Genomic DNA, 27,776 nt, shown 5'->3' on the forward strand with positions numbered 1-27,776 from the left:
TTATATTGACTAAACTATTTGTCCTGTAGGATTTGGTTGCTTTCCGGTAAGAGTTGACGTTAGCTTACTTTACAGGAGTTCATCATGATGATGATATGTTGTTGTCAAGGAATCTAATAAAATCCTCATAACTCTGACTGAGTGGGCAGGAGAGTGTCTGCATTAATTACCGTCTGTAAACGGAAGAGCAGAGTTCTGACCGACCTGATTACAAATGAATGCAGGCACCGTTTCAATATTTGTCAGCACTGAAAATAAATGGAGAGGCGTTAGAGAGGAAGTGCAGGGATGGGATAAGGAGCTGGAAAGGGATGTTCTGCTTACATGTCTGTCGTTATGATCAGCTTGATTCTCTGCGAGTAGAAACTGGATTTATTTTTCTTTGTCAGAGGTTGTTTACCCCAGGGGTAACTATTAAAGTTCAGATCAAATAGCGGAATCAAAACCGGGGGAGTCCCACATCGTAGGTGCAATGAGCCAAAAAATACAGAATCAATAATTCTGCGACTCTGTAAACGAAGAGTTCCAGCAGTGCAAAGGAAACCATGACAACACTGAGCCGATGGGACATGTCTTGTCTGTTTACAGGCTTTTATTAATGTGTTCAAACAAAATCTACGCAATCCATTTTTGTGATCCATAACAGATATGATTACACAAGCATGATGGTGGAACCAGATACAAAAAATGACTTCATAGTTGATTTATCAAACAAATAAAAGCTCAGTTGTATGGCTCGCCGGCACCCTCTCCCTCTCTTGACCCGGCCTCACTTGCTGAGCAGCTGCTGCATCCCTGTCCAGCATTTTACACACCTGGTCTGTTGCCTCTCCCCACCCTGTATGAGCCATGTCACTTAGAGGCCTATAGGAGGACTTTACATTTGTAGCTGATACTGATTTCAACTTAATTTAAGATGGCGGCCTCTGCCCAAGGTGAAAGGTCAATAAAACCTCACTGGGTGTTGTAGACTCAAGCTGGCAGAATGTGGGTGGATTTTCGTCAAGATTGCTCAAACAAAAGCTTTTTGTTTCCCACTTGCGTGCAAATCCTGGTGAGTTTTTGAGTATGTGGTAAGATTTTCACATTTTCGCTCAGAGGAAATAAGAAAGATTTGGAAAAATAATCTGGTTCTTGTAGTCCGGAACTGCTGAGGGACCCTGAAAAAAGGAAAAGCAGACCAATTGGTCATTAAATATTATGTGGCTCACTATAAAAATGCTTACAGATTCCCCTTTAATAGAAAAACAAAAAAACAAAGAATCTTTTTTTTTTTTTTTAGTATTATCTTGTTTCTATTCATTTTTTTATGTAATTTTTATTGATTTCTTCAGCCCATATACTGCAGAATCAGGTGCACATCCTTCATCCTAAAAGCCGGCCAAAAGCAGAAGCACTTCAGCAAAAAAAAACCTGGACCCTTTAATTTAATCCCCCATTGATAAGAAAATGTTCCTAAAACACTGACTGCATATGTGCAGAGAAGCCATATACAGTCACATTTCATCAACACATTGGAGCTGCTAGAGTCAGCAACTCCCTTACATCTAAAACGGTCTAAGTTCAGATTTCACATTTGTTGAAAGCAACAGGTTTATACATTTAAACCCTCCAAACCTCTTGTATCTCTCTTGTGTGTGTTGTATTAGCTGCACAATAAGTTGTCCCAAATAAAAGCTTAAAAGTGCTGTACCACAGGGCTCTGTTCTTGGCTCTCTTGTGTTCTCCACATACATGCTTTTTTTCTGTCAGAAACCATGAACTTCTGTAGCTTTGCTGAGAAATGTTTGCTTTTTTAAAGACTTATTTTTTTGTTGGTAGTTAGTCCCAGCCATTACTGTATGTGAGTGTGACATCACCCATAATTACTTCCAACTCCAATGAAATAAAGTCAATTCAGTAACCTTTTTTTGGCAGTGCAGATGTAGCCATGTTGAAGCCAGATGTTGTCAGTAAACAGTGACTAGCGGAGTAGATCTGATTCCACATTTCTATGGCAACCACTCTCGCCACTCAGGGGTGAGTTTGCTGGAAGGCCACATTTGAAACACTTGAAAGTGTGCTGTCAGACGTGGAGGCCAGCAGGCTCCACCCACTTTTACAGAGGCATCCGATTGGCTGGTTCATAGCTTAAAGAACATGCACTACCAAAAAATAATAGAATTATCAAGAAACTTTAAAAAAAGGTAGCATTTGTCAGCAGCATTCTGACAAATAGAATGACTGAGTGGGAGCTGTTTGTTTTGCTGCAGAAGTCCATGGAATTTTGGTTACTTGGAGCCAGTGGGTACTTCCCGTTTGGAACGTGAGGGGGGAGGGATCACTTAGTCCAGTTCTCATTTACCGTCAATGGTCCCAACCTGAAGACGCTTTCTTGATATTCTGAGTTCAAAATGGAAGCTAGAGCTTAAATTAGGCTCTTTCCCCATAAAACCACCTGACCCAGTATCAGCTCTTAGGTGACCAAGTTGAGAAAACTGAGCATTAATATTCTTATGGAGGCAGGATTGTTCTGCACATTTGTTTAAAAACAGCTTAAACTCACAAATACGGAATAATTTTTGCAATTCTGAGTTACAATGACCCCCCCCCCGAAAAAGAACAGCCATAAAGGTCAGATTCAGGAACACCGGCCTGCTGTTCTATGCATTCAGAGAAGTGTGGATTTTATTGAAACACAGCGTGTACCTTTGAGCTGAACATCTGGAGAGGTGGTTGGGAATGAATTCACTCTGAGAGACTTTCAGTAAGCCTTCAGAAGACTACATGACCTTCTTCTCCTTGGTCTAAAGAGTCTCTCCACCTCAATCACACTTTTGAATACCTGAGGGCCCAGATTTGTCAGAGAAAGACAGCCAACTGATGCCGAGAAGAGAGGATGTGTTTATCAGGTGATGAATGCTCGGAATGTCAGGCAATTTGAAAGGTTAATGTCTGGACTGCCTGCAGGATGAAAAATTGCTGTAATAGTTCCTCTCCTGTCCTCTCAAGAGTCAAGCATGTCTCCATCTAAAAGACACTTCATAATCCGTTTATGCAGCCATGTCTTCTGTATATTTGACCATTGTGTTTGCATCACTCGTTTCTTGTTATTTTTTGGGTTTAATACATTTGGAAATACTAAAAAAAGCTGCCAGTCATTTTCCTAGTCATCTCTTCTGTTTGGCATCACAACAGGAGCAGGAGTTAAATAATGTTTGTGTCATGTGAGAAGGGATGGGTAGGAGCATCAGCAGCCTCTGTGGAGGTGGTAGGTTCAAAAGAAACATCGGAGGTTTCATCGTATTTTCCAGACAAGATAAAATTTTCAAAATGTTCTTGGCAACCTTTTTTTCCCCCACTATGCTTTCATCTTTACATAGAAATAGATGATTAAATACGAACGTAATCACCTATAGGGACAGGCTTTGTTCTTTGGTTTAGGTTGATAAGGAGCAACTGCCTGATTTATAAGGACTTCCTTTAAGACTCTGCTGCTACAGGAGGACAGTTTGATTGATGTTAAAGTTTTTATAAAAAACTTTTGAAGGTCTATTTTAACTTCAGCTGACAAAATGACAAGAACTTTGGTAAAATATCGTGGAGTAAGTTCACAAAAGTTCACAGGAGGAAAAAATGTGTCAGTTCCCAAACTGACACTTTAGAGCTGTTGGTCATCAGTTTCTTGACAGTAGTTTTTTCTTAACCAATATTAAAAGTTTGCCAGTTGTAATGATTTTAAAATTCAATTTATAACGAGAGCAACCAACAATATAAAGCTTAGCTTCAGGAAACAGAGAAAAAAATCCATCTCATGTATTGAATTTAATGTATTTTTAAACAAATTTATGTAAAATAAATATTGTATCCTAAATATTGTATCCTAAATAATGATAGATTTCTGTGCACATTCTGGTGTTTTAACTCAGATTTTCTTTTTTTAACCGAGAATATAACATTTTATGTTAATGCAAATTTAAAGTGTGCAGACTTGTATAAAAATTCCTTATTTGATAAAATTCACAAACTAATGCCATAATTGAGTGAGGTATCAAATAGTATCTTGAACCAGATCATTGTCTGATTGAGAGATTAGCAGGATGTAATTTTGATGGAGAAGTTCACAAATCTTTTGGTCTTTCTGTGAGAAACAGCAATTAAATCCACGTCAATCCAAAGATGAACTAAAAGTCTATTGTCTGAGATCACGGGCTGGAAAAAGACACTTCTGTATCCGTCAGCTTGTCTCTGATAACATCACGTCTTGACTATCCACCTATGACAGGGATCCTTCAACACGATGGGTGTTTTTGCTTTTCTGAAAACTTCCATCCCACTTTCTATCACTTTCTATGGAGGACATGCTAAATGGTTTGACCTCCACATTTAAAATTAATATTCATCTTCATAATTTTCTGGAAGCAATGAGAACTCAAGCCCAGGGTTTAGTAAAAAAACACCTTTCATTTTCAATGACAAATAATCAAAGAGTTATTTTTCCAAATACATGTAAAAGCTTGTGTTTATGCTATTATGCTATCACTCCAATGAAAGCTGTGTTTTTGCTGTTTTCATATTACTTGCCATTTTTGTTGCACCGTTGGGCGTGTAAACAGATTGGTGACGGGAAGGGGGGACTGGGGTTGCTCCGCGCCAACATTCCCACCTGAAATTCAGAGGCAAATTTCTGATGAACCAACACAAGTTTTTCATTTTTAATTTGGGCTACTAACATCATAAGAATTAAGAGGCCACTAAAAAGCTTTTAAAAGAGCTCAAAGATGATCGGAGCGGGACTTTATGTCCATTTTTATTTCAAATCCTGAAACTATGCGAATCATGATGCAAATCTGCGGTTGTGGCCACATACTGTGTTTCCATTTACCCTGTTTTTTTCCTATGTATGGAACAACCATTTTGCCTATGGATTACACATTTAGAATAACTCAACCCTAGTTTTTGTTGTATTTTATTTTTCAAACTCACTATGTTACAAAAGGTTCTGTTCAACACAAGAGGGCTTAAGCTCTCACTTTTAATCAGGGCCTTGACCAGTATAGTTAAACACACACACACACACACACGCACACACACACACACACACATACACACCATCCTGTGTTCTGGAAATATCATTGACATAACGATGATAAGCTTCTTTCATTCATTCACAGAATACAAAGACAAAGCAAAAAGAGAAACCACAGCAATAAGGGTAGAACAACCTTCTCAGAGCATCCTCTTTCCTTTAGAACATGTCAGGACCTGCTCATACACAAACAGCATCATCTCCACAAATTCCTCTTCAGGGAAGATTTTACCATCATCATTTGCATCGATGATGTTATTGGACGTTCCACATGCAGTGATCACCCTAGTGTGCTTTGCTAAACTCTTCTTCATACCACCTTCTGCTGGATTCCTCTGCCCACATTCATTTAGTATAATTGTAACAAATGGTTTTTTAATACTTTTGGATAGCAGTAAGGTCAAGTGACCTTGGCAGAGTGAGGAAAGCTGCTGGTACCACAGGAATATGCATTAACGAGATGTCAGCCGGCATTACTCTCAGCCTCCGAATGCTGATCTCAGACCTGCAGAAGTTAATAACGTGGAAGCAACACACTTTCCATCTCTCCAAATGGAGATATTGTCATAGCGGCGCCAAGCCCTGCAGAGCCAATATGGAAATGGATGGTGTCTGCAATTTTGCTTACTGGCTTCTTCTCTTTTTTTTTATCCCCCATTACCGAACACTGTTAAAGTGTCTATTCTAACTGCCAAACAACAATCACACAACAAAATGTGGAACTACACAAGTCTATATTATTTCACTGTTAACAAACAAGTATTTTAGGAAATTTTATGAAATCATTAGATTTTACTTGGTAAGCTTTTGTTCAACTTTATAAATAGTTTAATTAAGATTTTCTGTCATTTTAAACATTGGTCTGCTGGATCAAATACATACAAAGATGCAGTTAAAAAAAAAAAAGCAGTTGCTGCTGCAGTTTAAACTAAAATCTGGAAACTGAAAAGACCAGGTTGGTCATCTTAGAATGAATAAAAAAACAACCCCTAAGCTGAGCTCTACAGAACCAAAGCCTTATCAGCAGCATGTGGACAATTTGTGGTTTTGGTCCTAGTCTGGGTGGATTGGAGTGGTCCTGCCAGGACAAACCTTCTGTTCAACCTTCTTTAAGATGAACGTCAATTCTGATTTGACATTCAACTTTCTCATAAACTTCCACAGATCCCATCAAATGGCAGAATATTGACGCAGCAATGCCATAGAGAAATTATTAATTAAAACCCATCCTTCTTGTTGTGACAAGATCCTAAATGTCAGAATTGCTTTTATCCCACTTGGGTGCCATAGTTGAGAGCCTTCCAGTCAAATAGCCAGAAAAAAAAAAAAAAAAAAGAACAGTTCCTCTTCAATCAGAAGTTTGACTGTCAGCTTAATTGGAGGGCACTCTTTGGCCCCCCCTATGTAAAGGAGGGGGTCTGCAAACCTAGCCTTCCTGTCAAGGGGTACTGTATTGAACCATCATGGGATGACACTGAGGTGTGTCATCCAAGACAGCCCTACAACACCCATAGACCAGAGGTACTTAGGGAGAACAACACTCTAACATCTTAGAGTGTACTGTCTAAATGTCTGTTGAATAAGAAACATGATCTATCTTGGTGAAATCTTATAATTGAGTACTAAAGGTTTTGATGACTCTCCGTTAGCTTGGCTCCATTTAGTTACACCTGAAAATTGTGAACCAGGATTATAAAAGACACGAAATATGCAAATTAAAAATGAATCATAGAAAAAAAGGCTGAGGAATGTGATTAAAGTACAATACTCCAGTACAATACTTATGATATGTGATTGTAAAAAGGAAAATGACTTTATTCTGTTTCTTTAAAAAGCAGATAGGAGAATGTGAGAAACTGGGTGAGCCTAAAAATATTTTTATGCACTGTAAACATCTGAGGAAACTCAAGGTCATTCAACATTAAAATGAGTGAAATGCTGAATGAGTACTCCAATTATTACTAAGCAGCAGTAGTTTTTTTTTTCTATTCTGAAAAAAAAAATCAACAGAAATTGTCTGAAAGGAACACTTTTTTCAGACCATTTGAATGGCTTTCTCTGCTAAACACTTGCTAAAAAATGTAATTTGAAAAAGAAAAAAAAAAAACAAACAAAAAAAAAAACACAAAAACATTCCAAATCCTTGTTTCATCTCCCTGATAAGCAGTGTTGTTTTAATAATACAAATTTAATCTACAGATTGTGATTAATGGAGATAAATAATATAAAAAAACATACTTTTTTAATTTTGAAAGTTTTAGAGTTGGGGCTGATACCTTTAGTGCAAAAAAGCCTAACTTTTACCTTATGCAACAAAAACACATATTCATCTGTGAGCCCTTACCTTTTCTTGTTCAAGGTTACAAAAAGATTTTATTCTTTTTACCGTCAAGATTATAGCATTGTTGACCCATTCTCCTCAAAACTACAAACACTCGTCTACTCTTTTATTTTCAGCGTTGGAAGGTGAAGGGTTCGGTTTTACTTGTCCTTTATCTACCAAGTACTTAGAAATATGACCAAAGTTTAGCGCTAAAGTGGCTTTTAAAATGACTTTTCCGTTTTATAGAGATAACTGAAGCACTTATTAAACAAAGCACTGGAAAACTGATTGGCTTTTGTTGCAATAATTTCAGAAGTTAGGCGTGAATTCATGCAGACTAAAAACCATCAACTGGAAGGTACTGATTACAGGTAGGGACAATAAAAACATGAGAATTTAACATGTTTGCTTTGCATGGGTATATAATTGACCTAGTCCATATGGGAAAATATATTTAAATAATTCTAAATTCACAGTTAAAATGTCAGTATTGTTAGATTGTGAGGTTAAATATTGCCTGTATGGTCACAATCTAATCAAATCCCACTTAAACCGATAGTCTTTATAATCTGGCATCAAAAATCCTAGTTAAAAAAATACCACCACTGTCACATTTTATAGAGATAAATCATTATGATATTCACTGGTTTTGTCAATTTTTGTTTTTCAAAAATGATCTTTAAATGTCGCAATGAACTGGAGCCAAAACCTTTCGAGACTTTTATTTTAAATTAAAGAGCTGCAGCAGATCCACCAGAGCAGTCTAGAGTTGAAACTGTAAGGTTTCTTTGTGCAAAACTGCTTTTTGCTCAAACTGCGTGAAAGATGCTGTTTTAAGGCAAAACTGGAAAAAACTGTCATTTTCTAGGACATAGTTTCTGCAGAACGACAGGAGTTTGACATTTGTGTGTAGGACTCTCACTGGGGAGTAGGCCTGCGCTGATGTCCCATCAATCTTTTGTTTACACTCTCCGCCCTTCACAGCCCCTCACATCTCCTTGCAAAGATTAGTGGTGCAACAAAAACGGTGAGCAACATCCGAATGATCCCGCTGTACAGCTTTTAGCCAAATGTTGGACGAGGAAAACCAAGACGCTCATGGATCTATTTGTCGACAGGTGGATGCATCAGAATGGAGCAGAGCAGGGAACTTGTGGCCTGCCGATTGTATGGAACAACTGCAAGCTTTTTCAAATGGCAGATATTCTTTTGATTTGGCTAAAGAAATACTCAAACACAATTTTAATCTTAACTTTCTCTATACATGTCCTCCATCATGAGAAAAATGCTACAAGAACATGTTAAAAACACCAAAATGCACAAGCCCCTCCCCATCCAAGAAAACAATTGGGTTCTTCACTTTGTGACATCACAAAGTGAAGAACAGCCCCTTCCAGGAAGAGTCTGCAAAATGCTTCATTTTATATGCACAATATGCACATCTATCTTTGCAAATGTTTCAATGTTGTTTGTTTTCGTAGGCGAAACTCAGACACGCTACTGAGGGCGGCTCTAGGTTCATGTCATGAAATGGGTGGCACCCACAAGGAGCGAAAGGCGGAGACTCAGAGATTGAGTCTTCCCTTTGGGTAGGAAAATGAGCTGCAAAAATAACTAATATTTCATAAAAAAATTCTTCTTGTGTGTGCCAAAGCTATTATATTAATAATCTAGCTACTATTGATCGTTAATGTTTTCAAAGATCCTCTGTTTTTATTCAAAATATAACTACAAAGAAGTCATTATATTTGGCAAAATAAAAACATAACTTTCCTGGTCCTGTTAGTGCAAAGCCAAACGCTGGCTGCTGAAGTGACTTGAGGCAGTGACCATCTCCCTGTGCAGGATTTACATAATAACATCCAGACTGTTTTCTAATATTTGGGGAGCAGTTCCCACCCTCTGTTCCCCATGTGATAATCTCACTGGTGATTCCTGAACATTCCCTGCAGGTGATAACAGCAATAATAAAGGATTACAGTCGGGTTACACGGTGAAATCATTTGCATGTAATGAAACGCAGCCCATCCTTGGCTGCTGCGTGCAAACAAGTTCATCGCTGGATGATGAATAGGGTGACACGGCGACAGAGGAGATAAACACTTGAGGCTGCAGGAGCAAACAGCCAACATGTCCTTGTTATACAGAGGAGTACACTGCTATTATCTCTGCACGCGTATTTAAATCAGCTCATTCGTGCGTTGTGAAGGCTCCTCCTGTTCCTGCTTGGCTTTGACACCAACAGTATATGTAAGAGGCATTTTTTAGTTAGTTTGATGCAGGATAGCTATTCTGTATCAATTCAAACACAATCCCTACCTTGCTTTTTGCTGAGCCAGTGTGAGCTTCTCACTGCAAAGGAGATATCTAAAGACTGTTTGGTAGCACAGCTGATTGACGGTCGCTTTCAGCGCAATCCTAATTAAAACGCATGAGCAGCACAATGACAGGCTGAAATGAAACTGAGCTATGCTTGAATGCTTGTCTGTAAATGAAGCATCAGACTGTTCCTCTTGTACTTTGCAAAGTGAGCTGTCCTCCGGCTGACTGTCAGATCAGAAATTACACCGTTCCAAAAATATGATCCCGCATAAACTGGTAATTTTCAAAGCAGGAATTGATCATAGCTGGGATAAATGTTTTGCGTCGCGGATGAAGACGATTCTGCATCCAAGTAGGAAAAGAACATTATGTAGGGTTTGCAGACTGCCAAATATGTGCTTATTTTCTGTTCCAGACAAGGCCTTGCTTCAGAGAATAACCATAACCAACTGTTTGTGTCAAATTCTCACATCATTTCAGTTCATGAGGATCAGCATGAATGAAATCTAATCATTCTTAGTCTCGAAAAACATTCAGCTAAACAAAATCACAGAGGCTGATCATCTGCATCCACCAGAGAGGGCAGTAAAGCACAAGAACTGAAAAAGTTGTAATTTTTCATACATAAGCAAATCATGATCCCATGATCCCACAGAAAAATAGCTACAGATTGACAACAAATGTGACATGTTCCAGTCTGAAAGGATGACAAAGACATTTAGCACCTTTAGGACTTCAGAGAAGCACAAAGGAAAGAATAATCATTTACATGACCATAAAGAGCACAGAGAACCTTCCCAATAGTGATGAATGGAGCAAAATGATTCCAAGAAAACAACAAAAGGTCATTCAGGAGGTTAAAAAAGACCGAACATTAAAAATAAAAAAAGACCTAATTTGACAAAATTACAGCCAAATGTTATGATTTATGAGAAACATTTTAAAAAACAGATAACAGAAAGACTCATCTCATGTAATCTCTGGATTATCCATAAAAGATTTGGCCAAATATTTTGTGTACTGATGAGACAAAACAAGTTCGGTAGTTTTCAGTAGTTTGGTAGTTGGAATTCACAAATGTTAGCTTTTACCCAAAAGATCAAATATGCATTGTGGTTTTCATATAAGGCTGCATAGCAACTGCAGTGGTCAGTGCTCTTGCTTTACTGTGAGAAGGTTTGAATCCCAGCAGGGTTCTTTCTGTATGGAGTTTGCAGGCTCTCCTCGTGCATCTGTGGATTTTCTCTGAGGTTTCTGGAACAGCCAACAAACATGCTTCATAGCAGGGCTTCACGTTATGAGGAAAACTTATGATTTGCGATATTAGTGATCAACATCGCAATGAAGACATAACTTGCGATACATGAACAAATAGCAAAACAACATCAATTCTATTTCACTGCATCAGTTTAATTTCAATAGGAGTCAACATGACTTCCAAATGACCCTCGTCTAAATAAAAGATGAGCATTTATCATATAAGGGTTCCATCAGTTTGGTTAAATGCATAAATTGATTTATTTAATTTGTTTAAAAGGTCAAACCGCCATCAGATTGTTTTAGCACATTTAAGGTAACCATTTATCGCAATTTTTGCGAAATGCATATTGCACAGTTTGATATCGCGACAATGATAAATTTGCGATTAATTTTGTAGGCGTACTTCATAGTTTCATTGGTATCTCTAAATTGCCCTATGTGTGCATGTCTAGTGTGTGGTTTTGTGGTCCTGCCATAGACTGGCGACCTGTTCAAGGTGTATCCTGCCTTCGCCCAACAGTAGCTGGGTTGGCTCCAGTGCTCCCGTGACCTCAAAAGGGATTCTGCAGGCTCTGAAGATGGATAGGTATTTTTGGAAATTATTTATGGAAATTATTTTTACTTAAGGGGTTTTTAAGCTAGAAAGCCTTCCAAACAATCCCAGTTTAGTCAATTTACATTCATCCTGCCAATTAACTGAAGCCTGCAGAGTCAGAGATGCTTTTCTAGGATCATTGCAAATCTTTCTTCTTGATGTGCTGATAAGGCTGAATTCTCCAAAGCAGTAAATGTCTACTTAAATCTTGGAAACAATAAAGCTGGATATATTTTTGTTGTTTTTCCAATGCTGGTTGTATTTTTATCTCATTTTAATTCCTAGAAAAGAAAGCAGTGAATTGTTTTCTTTAATTTGTACTCATTTTCTGATACATAAAACCTTTGAATTGACAGAGAAAGTACTTTCTTTCACAAACAAGTTTCTTTACAGCTCTCAGGTCTTTCACACAGACACTTACATAATGAGCTTCTTGGCAGACTATCAGCTGCTGCAGTTGAAGCACAGAGAGCCATTTCAGAAAAGTGACTTCATCTGGCACAGAAAGGATGATCACCAACAGACTGCCCTTTAGCCTCATCGTGAACCACATCCCACGTCAATAAACCCTGAAAGTGGCTCCCCATCCATCATCTGCTAGGGGTTACGGTTCATGCCGCAGAGATGAAGGTCGCCTTTTGTCTCAGACGTCTTATTTGTAAGCGACCTCCTGCCACCTCAGAGAAGATGAGCTGACGTGCCATTTAATGAGGTGAGGGAGATGACCTCACTGAAGTAAACAAATGGGTGCCGCTCTTTGGACCCATGCAGGGATCCACACTTCATATGGGTTTATTTTGTATAGTTATGGAAACTGGGTCTTAAGTGAGACCTGTCCGGTTGCTTCTGCTTTATTCAGGGGAGATTTCCTCTGCTCCATAAAGGTTGGAATTTCTTTGACTTAACTGGAGATTTGAATAAAATGAAACCAGTGGAACCATTTGCTAGCACTGGAAGTTAGTGCAACATTTTGGGCAGTTTCTTTTTTTGTTTTGTTTTTGATTTTTTAAGTGGGTCAGGTTTGCCTCATGATTCTGCCAATTTCTCATAAATAGGCATTGACTGTATGTGAAAGCTGGACCGAGTCAGTGTGACGTCACCAGTAGAAAAAGACTTGCTATCGGTTCCACTGAAATGAATGTACTCGCCACATAGTGCACTACCGGTAGATAGCCTGTTCACCATTTTTAGGTGCTGTCCAAATCTACAATCCCAAATTCGAGTGTCCTAGAAATTTCCCAGAAGTCTCTGCGAAAAACCAGTGTGCATAAATGCTCACTAGATTGGCGAATAAAGATCACAATCTATGCGTTTTTGAAAATTTTGCAAAGGAAATTTATTTTAATGTATTTTTTAAATAAAACATCAACGTTTTTATCTTTAGAACACAGTGGATTCATAAATGGTCATAGCAAAATGCTCATATCAATGAGATTTTCATTTTGTGAAATCGATGATGTCATATTCACAGTTTAAGATAAAAAAAAGTGTCCGAATGATGTCCAAATTGCTTTTAAAAGCCAGGGCACTACATAATCTCGCACTATATAGTTTATTAGTAGTTAGGGCTTAGGGCGGGAATTTGAACGCAGGCTGTGAGATTTAGGCTTTTTGGGACCAGCGGGTACTTCCCGTTTGGATTGTGAGAGGGGAGGGGATACTCAGTCCAGTTCTCTTAAACAGTAAATGTAAATCAACCTTTACCAGGATTCACATTTGTCATTCTGGTTCACATCGTCAAACACTATATGGCAACAAAAGTTGCTTTGCTGAAGCTGAGGTTGCTACATTGATGTAGCTTTAGTGTCATGTGAGCCGTTTTATTTTAAATTTGTTCTGCTTTGTTAAAGAAAGGAGGAATTAAGCCTTTAACACTGGAGGTGTCGCCGGTGTAGGTACCATAACGGTTCGGCCTGGAACTTCTGTACGTGAAATGAAAATTTGTAAAGCCCGAGCAGATTTCCACGCAACGTAGTTTGTCCAAGTGGGGTTACCGTAGTGTGACGTTACCTTCAGTCGAAAGGACCCCGAACGGAAGTTCCAGGCCGAACGGTTATGGTACCTACACCAGCAAACAGCTAAATGACACACACTATTTGACCTTCCTTAGCTATTTGACCGTTTGGTGTGATCAATGGGAATCAGCTAATTCTGATGCTGAGAAAAAAGCATCTTTGCATATTTGGTTTTCACTACCGTAAAGTGTTGCATATTCAGTTAAATTAAATTCAGTTTTATTTATACAGCTCAATGTTACAGCACAGAATCTCAATTGTTTTTCACTGCCAGGCTGCTTTTCTCTGCTTGAAATTTCATTAATTGTGTAAATGGTTAAAGAGTTACAGCAGTCGTATGAATGTCAACTAAAGCTAAAGCTGATAAGTTAACATGTTTTTGGGTAAAGTTACCAATAGTTAATACTTGACTGGTTTAGCATTTGTCTAGCAATATTTTCAAGTAAATTAGGAAACATTAAACAACTTTAAACTAAATCACTGCAAACATTTTCTATCTTTGTTTTCCCTCATCTTTTGCCATGAATACTTAAACACTGTTTATTTTTTATTAATCTACAGTGGTGATGTGATAAGGCTGTGTTGTTACAGAGTTATGGGAAACAAGACATCCTAACATCCTAACAAATTACACGTTTTTAAATAACCACTCCTTTGGTTTGAATCTGTCGATTCATGGCACTACAAAAAATTCTGATGCAAAACAGCACATGCAACATTATGGACCAAAATGTCAGGGCTTTCATAATGTCATGCTGCACCAGCATATCTCTTTGCCAAATGCCACACTGAAACTTTGCATACAGAAAAAAAAAAAAAAAACAGCCAATAATGCTTTTAGCATCCTCATGAGCAAACAGCCAGCATGGACTGCATCCCAAAGAGACATGAAGAAACGAGTCTGGTGTGCATGTATGTGTTTTCGTGTGTAAAAGGCTCAGAGTCCCAGTGAATACTAAATAAGCTGAAATGGATGGTGGAGGAGTTTTGGATTTGCAGTTCCAGCAGGCAGCTGTTCCTGATGATTCATACCCCTGAGGCTCTAGGGGGCCCAGGTGTCCCATCCTGACCGTGTTCACCGCCGTTAGGTCATGTGCCGTGTGCCTTTTTTTTTGTTTAGGCGACCAAGACAAAGATAAAAGTCAGCAGCAGCACATACAAGGTGAAGAACCTTCATTCCATTACCTCTAATCAACCGTGGAAGAGACAGCAGCAGCAATTTCAGGCACAGTGACAGATTTTAATCATGGTTAAGGTTTGGGTTCACTAAGGTTGGCTCAGCAGCCTTGGGAATTTCTGTATTCAATGCGTTTTTTCATAATGAGAAACCAATTTACAGATAGAGACTTAGCTTTTAAATCATCCCGTAATAAAACTTTTTAAAATATTAGTCCTACAATAACATATGCGGAGCTCTAAATTATTTTTTGATCATTAGCCAATATGTCTGATAGATTTCTAAGGCAATCGGCTGATTAGAATTTCCACAAGTCGAAATTACTTTGGGTGAAAAATATCTTCATATTTTCAAAAGCAGTAGTTGTTCATGCTTGATTCATTAATTGGTTTAATTATTCATGTGATAATGAAAAATACCAGACAAAACATTAAAACAATTAAAGCAATAAAACAAAACTCAAAGATCAATCCAAATAAATAACAAACAAGTACAATTATATTAACAATACATTTTTAAATCCTATTTATATCTCTAAGTAATTTTCAGACCCTCCAATTTTATTCTACTTAATGATCCTTTAGTTCCTTTTTTGATGTTTGTGTTTTGTGTACTGTTTTTTTCTTCTTCTTGTTTAATTAAGTTTTACCCAGAAAATTATTGGTGCAGAAAAAAAAAGAAATGAAATAGTTTTTTTCCTTTCTTTAGATGAGTACATTTAGAGGTTTTCTTGGTTTAAACACATCCACTCATAACCACAAAGCCATATTTTAATTTATCGCATTGTTTTTTCTTTGCTGCATCTCATTTTTCTTCCTTTTCATCCTTACACTATTTCCTCCATTACTTTATTGTTAACAGGTTTTTCCTTCCCACAACCTGGCTTGTGTTCTTTTTTAATTCCACCTACTAAATTAAATTTTAACCCACTTTTGGAAGGTGCTACTTTAGAGTCATGAACTTATGCAGGGATTAATTTCTCTGCGTCACTCTTGGACAGAATGCTTTTAGTTGTAGATATGCAGCGTGAAATGGGACAAGATTTATTTTGGACAGCACATTCCGTTTTTGAAATCTGACCAAGGTTCTTTTTACAACAGTACTATAAAAAGTACACAAAACCTCGCTCGTATATTTATACCGTTATAAAAAAAAGTTCAGGTTCAAAAAAACTTCAGTTACAGATGGGCTTTTAGTAGAAGAAAATGAATCAATTACCTTCATTCTTGGGATGTGGGACTAAACTACAGTTTGCTTCACTTAGTTTAACAGTCAAGTGTTTTTGTATCATCAGCATAAAAGTGAGCTAAATCATGTTCGAGCTTCTAAGAAGATGAAGGACGTACACTGTAATTAAGTCCGACACAAAAGTAATCTATCACTTTCAAAATAAACTAGAATCAAATTTTAGAATTTTTATAAGCTTGTGTAACATGTTTGTGTTACTGTTGTGTACAAAAATAAAATGCGCACAAAAGAGGGTGAAACAAAACTCATCAGTTCTTGAGATTTGTTTATGTGGCAATGGTCTGCTGTGGTGCTTTTAGTCTATTTTTACTACTGAATAACCACATGACAACAATACTGACCATCAAACACTTCAGCATAACAGAAATCAGCAACACAATCAAGTGAATGAGATTTGATGGTAAAACACTTAACATAATTCATATTTTAAAAAAACAACGTTTTCTTCATTTCAATTAATGATTTCCTTCAGTCCAACTTCAACCTTGTTTAAAATATTCCAATAGGAAACAAAAAATTCAATTAAAAATACCTAAAAATGCAACTGTACCAGTACACACGTTAATTCAAGTGACGCCACTTTTAAGTTCCCTTTGTGCACTTTTTCTGTACTCTACTGCCCCATTGACAGTAGTACAGAATGTTTTTTCCCCTCCCTTTTTTCCCCACCTAAAAAAGAGTAACGTTTTTGTACCTGTAATTGTACTGTTACAGTCACAACAAAGGCTATTTTTGCATTCAATCAACGTTGAACAGATTTTTGTATTGCTGGAGTTTAACCTGGATCTTCGGCAAATAACATGTGTTGATAACAAGTTAAGCTGGCAGTACCTGGAATTATATCTTGGGGGGTTCACAGAGTATTGAAAAGTATTTACAACAAAAGGACAGTTAGGTTAGGTTTATGGCAGTCCATCATCCTGAAAAGTCACCAATTTCCTTCAGTTCAAACAATACAATTTAGGAATGTTTTTGGTAGAACTACTCTTAAACCCCAGATACGTTTCAGATCTTTCATTTATTAAAACATGAAGCATCTCAAACATGAACAAGTGTCTACCCAGTTGGGATTTGACTAAAGCCAGATTGAAGCCAAGCCTTGCTCGTCAATCTTCATTACACAACTGTACATCCAACACCCTTGGCAGAGAGTAAACAGTGAGGCAGCAACTGAGTGCCCTCTGACACCAAATTCAGGCTTAACGAATGTCTGTATCCATTCAGTCCAGTAATTACTCCCCTCTGAGTGAGCCCAGCTGTTGAACCATGTGGATGAGCCAGAGAGCTTTAATAGAGCATCAAATCTTTTTCTTAATTTATTTGATTTTTATTTTTTAAATTGCACTAATGCCAGAGCAGGTCCTTCATTCACACAGTTAGAAAGTTATCTTAACTTTAAAAAATATGTACTTCCATATATAGTTAACTATTGAATCAATATTATGCTTTATTTTGGTGAAAGAAGTTATAAAGTCCCATGTACCTCATTGTGTTTAAAATACACATCATAAACAAAACTGGTAAATCTATAAAACACTTCAGGCTAAAGGAAACACACATTACAACTTCACACATGACTTCCTTTAGTAACCATATACACATGGTGCAAAACATTAAGCCATGAAGAAAGTCATCAGTGTGAACATGAGCTCTGTGGACGGCGCCTTTAAGGTTCAAAGTGTAAAATTACAGCAAAATGTGATTTTATAGCTTTAACTCGTTTAAAGGTTCTTCCTATTTTCCCACAGGTGTGGTTGAACAGCTCTGTGGCCAAATAAAAAGTATATCTGTCCCTCAGGATGGAAAAAGTGGTTTTTGTACCAAGGTCAAGTCATTGCACAGATTTTAAGAATGGCACCCAATAGTGCCATTGTTTTGGGGTTATTTTGTGTTATTGCAGCTACTAGTCTATCAGGGAGGGGTTTCAACCAAGGATGTCCAACTCAACCACTTTAGACACATTTTTTTTCTACCATGGACAGAAGGAAGGCTTTTGGCTCATGATGTTTGGAGCTGGACTCCCTTGTTCCAAACCAAATACTTTGTTCAGATCCGCTTAACTTAACTCATGTTTCCATGTTGTTTTCAGTGTAACATTGAACAAACTCTTTTATCCAAAGAACTTATAGACTTCTGTAACAAAAATCAGCACTATAGAGTTGCATGTCTTGTCCAAAAACAATGATTACCTTGGAACCGAACCCCTGTCCATTGGAGTGGCAGACATTCCGCTCTGCAGGGACGTACAACGGCCTGCACTCCTCACAAACAAAAACACCTCATTCTGCGTTTAAAAACAACTTCTCTTGTTCCCTTTTCTTTTAAAAATGCTGCCGTGGATATTAAATGTGCAATCATGGATGAACCACTCAGACATGCTTATTGTTTTTCTGTCATTAAAAACAAAAATGGAAAATATCTCTGGTACTTTTGATTCTCTTGGATCCTTGTAGTGAGATACTTGTAAAACGTGGTTATTTTACTTTGGGAAATGGGGTCTTTTCCATATTTTTGAAGGACAAACTGAATAAAGAGGATTTTTGTGCATAAAGAATCTTTCATTTGCCTGATCTAAATCAGCTCTCTGAACACTGTAATCATTTCTTAGCACATTCTCGCATCTCATAGTCGAGAGCTCCCTGGATGTTGATGGAGTTCTTTTTTCATTCTGTTTTCATCTGACACCTTTGCAGTGGCTGAATGCAAGGCAGGTTCGATATATCTATGCATATAATACACATCAAAGGCTTCTTTCATGTATTTATCCTCATTGCTTGACCTACATAGGTTGAGCTGCATTCACACTACGTGTACAATGACAAAAACGGGGCAGTAAAATTGGACCGGAGCACAGTTCTGCTCAGGATGGCTGAAGGATCTGTTTTGTATTCATAAGATGATGGAGAGAAGAAGCAGAGTTTTTTTTTTTTTTTTGAACCTCACAAAAAAAAAAAAAAAGCTGCAGCTGAATAAATTCCTGCTCTCTGCTTGAATAAACCATAGACTGCTCTTATATGTGTGGATATGTTTTTTGCAGAAGAAATTTGCAACAACTGAGAACAAAAGTTTAGCTTTGGTTGATCACCCCTTAGCTTGATTTTGAATCACTTTTATGCATTAGTGTCCATGGAAACACTGCAGATTATTTTTTTTGCTGTCAGACAGTACATAAGTGAGAAACCAGACCTTGGCCAGGACTACTCCCATTAAAAAACTGTCGGATTCAGACAGAACCGGGTCTTTGGCTAAAAAAGGGTCCAGCTGTGCCAAAAAGTTTTTCCCAGCACCTATTCCACAAGCTTCACACACCATTGCAAAGTTGAGCGCGGCAAAAGGTGACACAACTCAAAGGCGTGGGGCTCTGTCAATGCTCTCCACTCTCCAAGGATATGGGACAGGCTTCATGCCGCTCCTTTTTATGCAAAGAAGCAGCACCCCTGAGGACAGGGGTTAACAGAATACCTCTGCTTCGCTTTCATGGGCCTCGTGCTCATGGTGAACACTGACTAACACCAACAAGAACAGTTAAGCTAATCCTGAGTTGGCGGAGAAAAGATCGGTAGCTAACTAGATCGGTAGCTAACTAGCAGGAGCACAGCTAGCTCTAACGCAGAGAGATGCCTGAATGCTACCTTCAAACCGAACGTGATTTGTGTGGCAATTCGAATTTTGGATGCCTATCTTTTGGACATTTACTGCTAGACATTTGTCCAAAAATCTGGTCATAAACTTAACGCGCCAGGCGCATGTGGGAGGAACTACTTATTGCTATGTGGGAGCATTGACAGTAATATTTCACTTACACTGCAAGGAAGACTCGGATGATGTTGAGAGATCAGGTTTATTCATTTTGTAGAGTTCTAAAAAAGCATCAGTAATCCCACCTTCATGCTTGGGTTCATGAGATCATTCAGAGAGTCTCCCAGTATGGTGAGGTTCACCATCTACTGCAGGACCTGCATCTGAATGACGCCCGCTAGCGTGATCTGTGACAAAAGTTTGACGACTTGCTGTTTGTCCAGGAAGGGAAAAATTAAAAATAAGAAAAAAAATAATAATATTTCCTGGATGCAAGGAAAAATATCATGTAGCTCAGAGGAGAACTATCAGATTTTCCGTCATGTTTGTTGTTGGACTCCATCCGCTAATTACGTCGTCAACAGGTCATGTGTCAAAGCTGAGTCCCTGATTGGTTGATACAACACACATTCTTTGCCAAAGTTCAGATTGTTTACCACTGGATGTGTTAAAACGCTCTGCTGTCACAGTCCCAGACCGTGCCTATTGCTAAATATTTGTCACATGACGTCTGATCGCGTCTGTACCTTGAATTAACATTGAAACTGGAAGCCTCTGAGGCTAGAATTGTGTTTGGTGTGAACGCAGCTTTAGCAAGGTGACGAGCGTGAGAGAAAAGAAGGATGACAGCACTGATAGGACTACAGAAGCAATGGCGGGACGGCCCACCTCTCTTTGCATGTAAATAGAGGTGTCTTCCCAGATGCACCAGGGTTTAACATTCCATACAATACGTGTTTATTTCAAACATAAATAAAAAAGTTGAGACCTTTAAGATTGTTTTTTCCTCTTTTCTGTTATTTTTTCTTAATTTGGTGATGCAAAGGCTTAGTATGATTATTTTTTTTTTAGTATTTTATATTTAAAACATAAATTTTTCAGATTGACAGTTAAATTAAGTCTGTAATTCCATAAAAATAAGTTAGCAGGTTATTATAATTCAGTTATTTTCACTTAATATCAACTCTTGTTCGGGCTGCCTTACTTAGAGCTATGCCTTCATCATGTTTGAATGTCACTCTGCGAATGAACGTGAATCTGACAGAGCTGACGAGGTGAAGAGTTTTATTTATGGCTCCGCAGACTGCAGATGACATCAGATGGCAGACTGGCTGTCATAGCATCTGCTTCCACTCCTGCAATCAGGACACAACAACAGACACACAAGAGCTTTTCCAGGAAGCAACAGCCTGAACATTTCTTTTTGAACCTCTGCTGTCGAGGAGTGTGAGCTGTAATTATGGCAAGATGTTAAGATATCCAAATCTGTCTGATGAGGGATCAAGAACATCCCAACATCACGGAAAATTCACAGTAAGAAAGATAAACCATGAGTGGTTCAGTCTTCAATATGTATCAACTTCAGACTGAAAGTCTTAAGCAAGCAAAAACTTGATCACAGGATCTGCTGGTAAATCAGCAGGTGTAAAAGTGTTTTTACTTTTCAACCAGAAAAGTTACGTCTTTGTGTCTAAAAATATAACCAGTTATCATTATGGAAAATGTGAGCAAAAACAAACGTTTTAAAAAAAAACATTAACTAGAAACAAGATCCACAGTAGCAGAGGTTAGAATAGAAAACAAAACATTATACAAACTGTTAAAGACTCACTCCGATTAAAATGGGGTTTTGGTCTCTTTAACGTAGCATTTTTATGACGACATGCGTAAAGAAAATTAGGCGTGCAATTCATTTCTGAGTATTTCACTATTTAAATCGGTGTGACTCAGGAGCAGACAAAAAGTCATCACAAACTTATTTGTGATGTAGGAAATACACTGGGTGGGCCACAAGCTCCCTGCTCTGCTCCACGCTGATGCATCCACAAATGGATCCACAATGGATCCACAAATGGATCCGTTTGAGCTGCCATCTGACTCTACACTGTATGGTTAGATAAATCCAGTATTGCTCGCCATTTTTGTTGCACCAGTAATGTTAGGTTGGAGGTTCCAGGAGCTGCAAGCTATCAGGACAGCATGTAAACAAAGAGCTCTCAGTAACGGGAAGGGGGAAGGGGGTGTGGTTTTGCTTCGCATCAATGTCCAAAACTCAGAAGCAAATTTCTAATGAACTACTGTCGTTTTGCAGAAACTATGTCTATGGTTCTGGCTAAAAAAATGGCATAATGATTATTAAAAGACCACTGGGAACTATTTTTAAAAAAATCGAAAGATGACTGGAGTGTCATGGTTTTGGCTCATAATAAAAATAATCTGTTGGAATTATTTTCTAAATAAAATAAAGTTTGTAGCACATCAACCTTAGATTAAAATAGCTTTTTTGATTCTGGCATCCAGTCGATCCTGAAACAAGAAATAAACAGATTTAAACGTTTAACTAAATGTCAAACATCAGCACATTTCACTTTCTCTTCTCCTGCAAAACCAATGACAAACGATAAATGATTTATTGATAAAATATAGTCTGGTTTAAAAAAGAGAAAAAGAGAATAAAATCCAAAAGCAATTATTTTTCCCTGTGAATTAGGAACAATAAAGCTTATTAATAGAGACCACTGTTTTTGTGAATTTGGGCTATACAAATAAAATTGAATTGAATTGAACTGAATTAATGCATGATTTTAGCAAAAAACAACACTTTTGTTATAATTTTTAGAGCTATCATCTACCAAAATAAGAGAGCTTTAGTTAGTAATAATGTCTGTCACAGATGGACCTAAACGACTCAAAAAACACAAAGAAGAATTAACCAGGAGGTAATTAAAAAAAAGGACGACATGAAGAAGTGGAAGCCATATTTGACTCAACCATGATGAAAGTTCATGACTCAGTAAGAAAAAGAGTAGACAAAAATAGATCCATGGGAGAGCCAAAGGAGAAAAAAACACCTTAAACCTTAAAAAACCTTAACCCAGAATTTCAGAACACACATTCTGTAACCTGATGAGACAAAAGAGGAACTTTCTGGAAGGACTGATACGCACTGCTCCAATAATCAAATTAACTCCACATTTCAGAAAAAAATTTAGGAGGAACATTCAAACATGGTGGTGGCAGTGGGATGGTGTGGGACAAGTTTAAAGCTTTAGGATCTGGATGATTCTGTTTAACTGAAGAAATTCAAAATGTCACTGCGGAGAATGCTTAAGTTCAAGAGTGCTTGAATTTTGCAGCAGACGCTGCTTTTTAATCAGTGACCAAAATTGAAAGCTGTTAAAAACACAAATTTCAACACAAACTACTGTTAAATAAACACATTTTCCCCAAAAGAAACAGTTTTTATATGTAAGACATACTACGTCCAGCACTTAGCCAGGTCCATGTTCTGATTGAAAGTATCAAAGGTAACTCAGCAGAAGCAGAATTTGGAGGCTTAATAAAATCTCAGCTCCAGCTGCCCTTTGATTCATCTTCATTTAAGAGGATTACACGGTTTTTATTAAAGTCGGTTTGTTAATGAATCACAGCTGAACGCTCTGCTCACATCTGCTGTTGAAGTGTTTCCTGTCGTTTGGACTGTTTGATTCGATCAATGAGTAAAACAAATGTCATTTTCTGCCTAGTTATTTATGTCAGGTGGAGTTTTATCTAATGTAGGATTTGACACCAAATAAATCTCACCTCCTGTGGATCATAAAACACCAGTAGAAAACTTTCGACCCATGACATTAAACCAAACACCATTATTTAACTGTCACGTGGCACTCCCAGCCGCAGACAGACTAAGCAAACACCCAAAACCTGAGTTTAAACCAGAACACTCAAAAAGAGCAAACACTTAAATGGAAAAACCTAAAAAAAAAGAAAAGAAAAAAGAAACAGCACTGCTGTAAATCAGTCATGACAACATAAAATCATAATTGCTGATCACAAAAAACATTTACTCTTTCTTCATTAACAGATACAAACATTTTTCTAATGCTTTTGTAAATTTACATCTATAATGTCATAAAACTTTGGAAGTAAAGTTTTCTGTTAAGTTTTACCTTTTTGCGTCAGGTACACTGTTCTGCTTGTTAGTCATCTGCTTTTGCTCTGGCGACATTTGAATGGTGGAACACACCTGATTAAGGTGATCATTAGGAGATCAAGCAGAGATATCAGTCTTAACAAAAAAGCAGGCTGTAGCAGTCTTAAAAGACTACAACTGGAAAGCTCCACTAAGTTGTGAGTCATTCCAGTTCAGTGAATGGAGGGCATAACTAAACCATCATCAGTGATTCCTCAGTGTTAGTGTCACAAGAACAGGCAGACGGCTGGGTCCAAATGCAGCAAGTTTATTAGCTCAGCTAAAAGTCTACAAAGCTAAATCAGGGTCAGGCAGGCAGGGATCAATAACAGGCATAAGATGATGAGAAGAGAGTAGCACATGCTCGTATGCTGGTAGTCAGGATAGGCAGGCAAACAAAATCAGGGTCAGAAGATCAGGTCAAATACAACACTTGGTAAGGAAGGCAGAGTGGCACAAACATTATTTTGCACTGAGCTTCATTTAGTGCTGTGGTTGATGAATGAATGAGAGTCAGGTGTGCGGCTTCCAGGAAGTGTGTGCTGAGGGTTGCTGGGAGTTGTAGTATGGCTGGAACTCTGGAGACGGCTACCACCGGTGACCAGAGGAGGAGACAAAGTTCTGAATTCTCACGGTTTCATGACAAAAAAGACATAAAAAAGGAGATTTTTAAAGTGAGGTGGAAAGGGAACACCAAAAACTCTATTTTCATCAGAGTGGGTCCTTAAGTAAAGGCTTTTGCATGAATAACTAGCAAAAAATATGAATTCATTTTGCAAATCCTTTTGAGGTAACGTATTAACATCGTACAATTCTTTTAGATAAAATCAGCTAATTGACATCTCTACTCAAAATTCATAAAAGTTTATTCATTTCAGCTGTTTTAACAGCTTTAATCTAATAAAACAAATGCACATAAAGCACCTTATTTCAGTTTTTTCCAACTACTTAGCAGCCTCAAACACGTGTTCCGATCAGAGCAAACAGAAAAAAGTAAATCCAACAACCTGAGATGGTTTTATTAACAAAAGCTCAAGAAAGAAGGAAGAGATCAGATGTGCTCTGCTGAAAATAACAGATCCTCAAAGTGACTGATCTTTTTTTCGTGTTTTGTTCCACCCTGTTCTTTCATAAAAAGGTAGTTAAATGATTTGTGTAACAAAAAACGGCGTCCTAATGAGGATAATTCCCCCCGCTTTCACAGAGGAACTGGTTTCCCAGGTTTTTATCAGAAGTGAGAGGAACTAGGTCCTGTCAGTCGCCTCCTGCTGAGCAGCTCTCTGCAGCTCCTCTCCTTTGAAGCGTTAGCCACCTCATGAGGCAAACAGGTCCAAAGTCATCCGCATTTTCAATCAGAGCGCCCTTCAAAGAGCCCCCCCCCCACCTGTCCCTGTTCCCCGGAGCATTGGCCTGCATAGGTAAGGCAGACGAGTGAAGTGCTAAATGTGGTCATTTGTAGTCGGACCTCATTTTATCGACGTTTCGATGCCGCCTGATAGACGTGCATGCGGCTCGCTCAGCAGGGAGAGTCGCTTAACCAAAGGCCATCTGTCAGCCCCCAAAATGGCTTCATGCATTTCCAGCCACAGCTGATTAATCTGTTGACGAAAGATGGCTCATTGAGAAGTCAGTCGCATACACAGCCTTGTGCTATTTGCAGATGAGTGCAGAAAACCTCAGCAGAACGTTTAGCTCCATAGACAAACTTTTGCAAAGGTCTGCGCTGCGATTCTTACAGCTTTCAGTCACTTTAGGACGTTAAAATAAAAACAACAATTTGACCCTTTAAAACGGAAATGTTGCCTGTGACACATAATTAACGCATTCTTTTTGACGCAGCTTAACTCTTTGACTGTTTCTGCAATTAACGTGAATATTGGCTTTGCACCGATTAGGCCCAAAGCCATTTTTCTCCATGACAGAATCATCTGAATTACGTCAATTGCGTAAGCACTTCAAAGTGTTGCATTTCAGCACAAGACTGCTTTTCTCCAAATCGAATGGTCGATGAGTCACAGTAGTCAAAAGAGATTTAAACATTGCATTTAATACCTTGGTCACATGCACCCCATTACAAGGATTGACCAGTAAAGGTGCTGCAGGTTTTAGGGTTGTTCAGACACGAGGAGGGTCTTAGAGAGGTGAGCCTGCATCTTAAAGGGAGCCCGGGTGTGTATTGAAGTTCCCTGATGGCTCAGGCTGCCACTTCAAGGGACGTCATATAAATGGAACGTACCATTGTCAAGCCTGTGGTAAGTGTATCGTAAATTGTTTGTAAGGATATTGTAAGTTCACTCACTTATGACGCCAGGTGTTGTCCAGTGCCCTTATGCTATACCCCTGTGATTAGTGAGGTACGCGCTCTAGTTGTTTACCGTCGGTGTGCAAATGTTGCACATACACAGGGTGTGCTCGTCATCTGTAAATGCCCACAGGATGTCCACATAAACTACACGCTTATTGTTTCATTTCCCAATGTCTAACATTCAGGCTGCAAACAAGGAGCGTGTCAACAGGCATGCAAGGGGAACACACTTAAATTTAGTGTGGGCCACCTGCACCTACACGAGGGCAGTTGTGACAAAGACGTGACGGTTCGGTGTTAAAGTGTTAAAGGAGCCGGCACTCTCACATGTTGCTCATGTTTTGTTTTCTGAGCTCCTAAAATGTGAAAATACTGTAATATTTCAAAGTATTTTGCAGACTGACTGAAGAAATGCTTCTCAGATGTGGGTTCCAGCAGTTCTTTTATGATAGAAGAGGTCACATCTGCTGACCCACCCCCACCGTGCCGTGTCGCTCATCTCTGTCCGTCGCGACCCCTGACAGGTGTATGGCAGGTACACCAGCCAATTAGAAAGCCTGTGGCAAGCAAATGCAGGAGCGCTCATTAAAACATCACTTCGACGTCAACTTGACAGAAATTTCTCAGAGGAAAAGAGGCGGTTTGGTGGCTGTGCTGCTGCAGCGCCTCCTCATTAAGCCGCTTTAATTGGTCAAGGTTTGTTGTAGTGTCAGATGCAGAGTTTTTGACGTGCATTTCATCAGCGGACTGTTCGTTCATTAGGTTGTTGGCGTGTGTTTACACACAGTTGTCCAGCAGCAGCTGGGTCAAAACACTGAATCCAATTAGACAAGAAGGTTTGTTGTTTTAGGTCAAGTAGAACCATCAGAGATGTTTTTATCTTTTAACCAAGTCTTTTCTGGAGGGAATAAAACACCAACAGCTAATTCATAGTTAGCTTTTGTCCAAATTCCCCTTTGCTTTTTAAAATTTAAATAAAAGTGGATACAACCTGTTTGAGTGTATAGTCATCCTGATTTAATTATCAACAAATAGAACAATCTCTTTGTTTGATCACAGGAAGGACACCGTTTCGGCATGCTAATCTTCTCAGTACAATCTCTTGATCAAAGTGTGTTCATCATTGATCTCTGCACTGAAGCCTGAGATTAACTTTACTGCCAAACAGCACATTTTAGCGTTAAAAACAGGAATCATGATGGATCTGTAAACTGCATCTCCTTGCAGCTAATATGCTCCATTGCTGATGATTGAATAAAGCGTTTCGCCTCAGAAATCTTGGGCTGGAATTCAGTCCTCGTATTGATTTAGATAAATAGTTCTACAACACTTCCCCAGTTTTCTAGAGGCTGGCAGACCAGATCGATGAGAGTCAATGCTGGCTCTTAATAACCTTTGCAGACTTCGTTACGCTGTCCTTTAACCACTGGCTGTCCAGCAAACGATGTGGGCTAGACCACAAACTATTCACACAATCAACATTGCAGCTAAACTTGTTAGCCTTAAGTAATTATTAGGACTGCATAGTAAATCACAAATTTATCGTTACCGCGATATCAAGCTCTGCAATACGCATATTGCGTATTACACAAAGTCGTTGAAAATCGGGAACCTTAAATGGGCTAAAAACAATCTTATGGCAGCTTGAAGTATTTAACAGATCAAATAAATCCCTTTATAAATTTGACCAAT

At 38.4% G+C, this 27,776-nt stretch overlaps 1 long non-coding RNA gene across 1 annotated transcript; it reads right to left on the reverse strand.

Annotated features, from left to right (window-relative positions):
* Positions 1-579: 579 nt before the first annotated feature.
* LOC144989198 (uncharacterized) lies at positions 580-24,493 on the reverse strand. The gene is made up of 3 exons (XR_013653343.1): positions 23,757-24,493; positions 4,564-4,645; positions 580-1,160 (listed from the first exon to the last, which is right to left on the reverse strand). It is a non-coding gene; the product is annotated as an uncharacterized LOC144989198 (long non-coding RNA).
* Positions 24,494-27,776: the final 3,283 nt, after the last annotated feature.

The sequence above is a fragment of the Oryzias latipes genome, chromosome 22, assembly GCF_053564925.1.
Source record: "Oryzias latipes strain Hd-rR chromosome 22, Olatipes_Hd-rR_3.1".
Lineage (NCBI taxonomy): Eukaryota > Metazoa > Chordata > Actinopteri > Beloniformes > Adrianichthyidae > Oryzias > Oryzias latipes.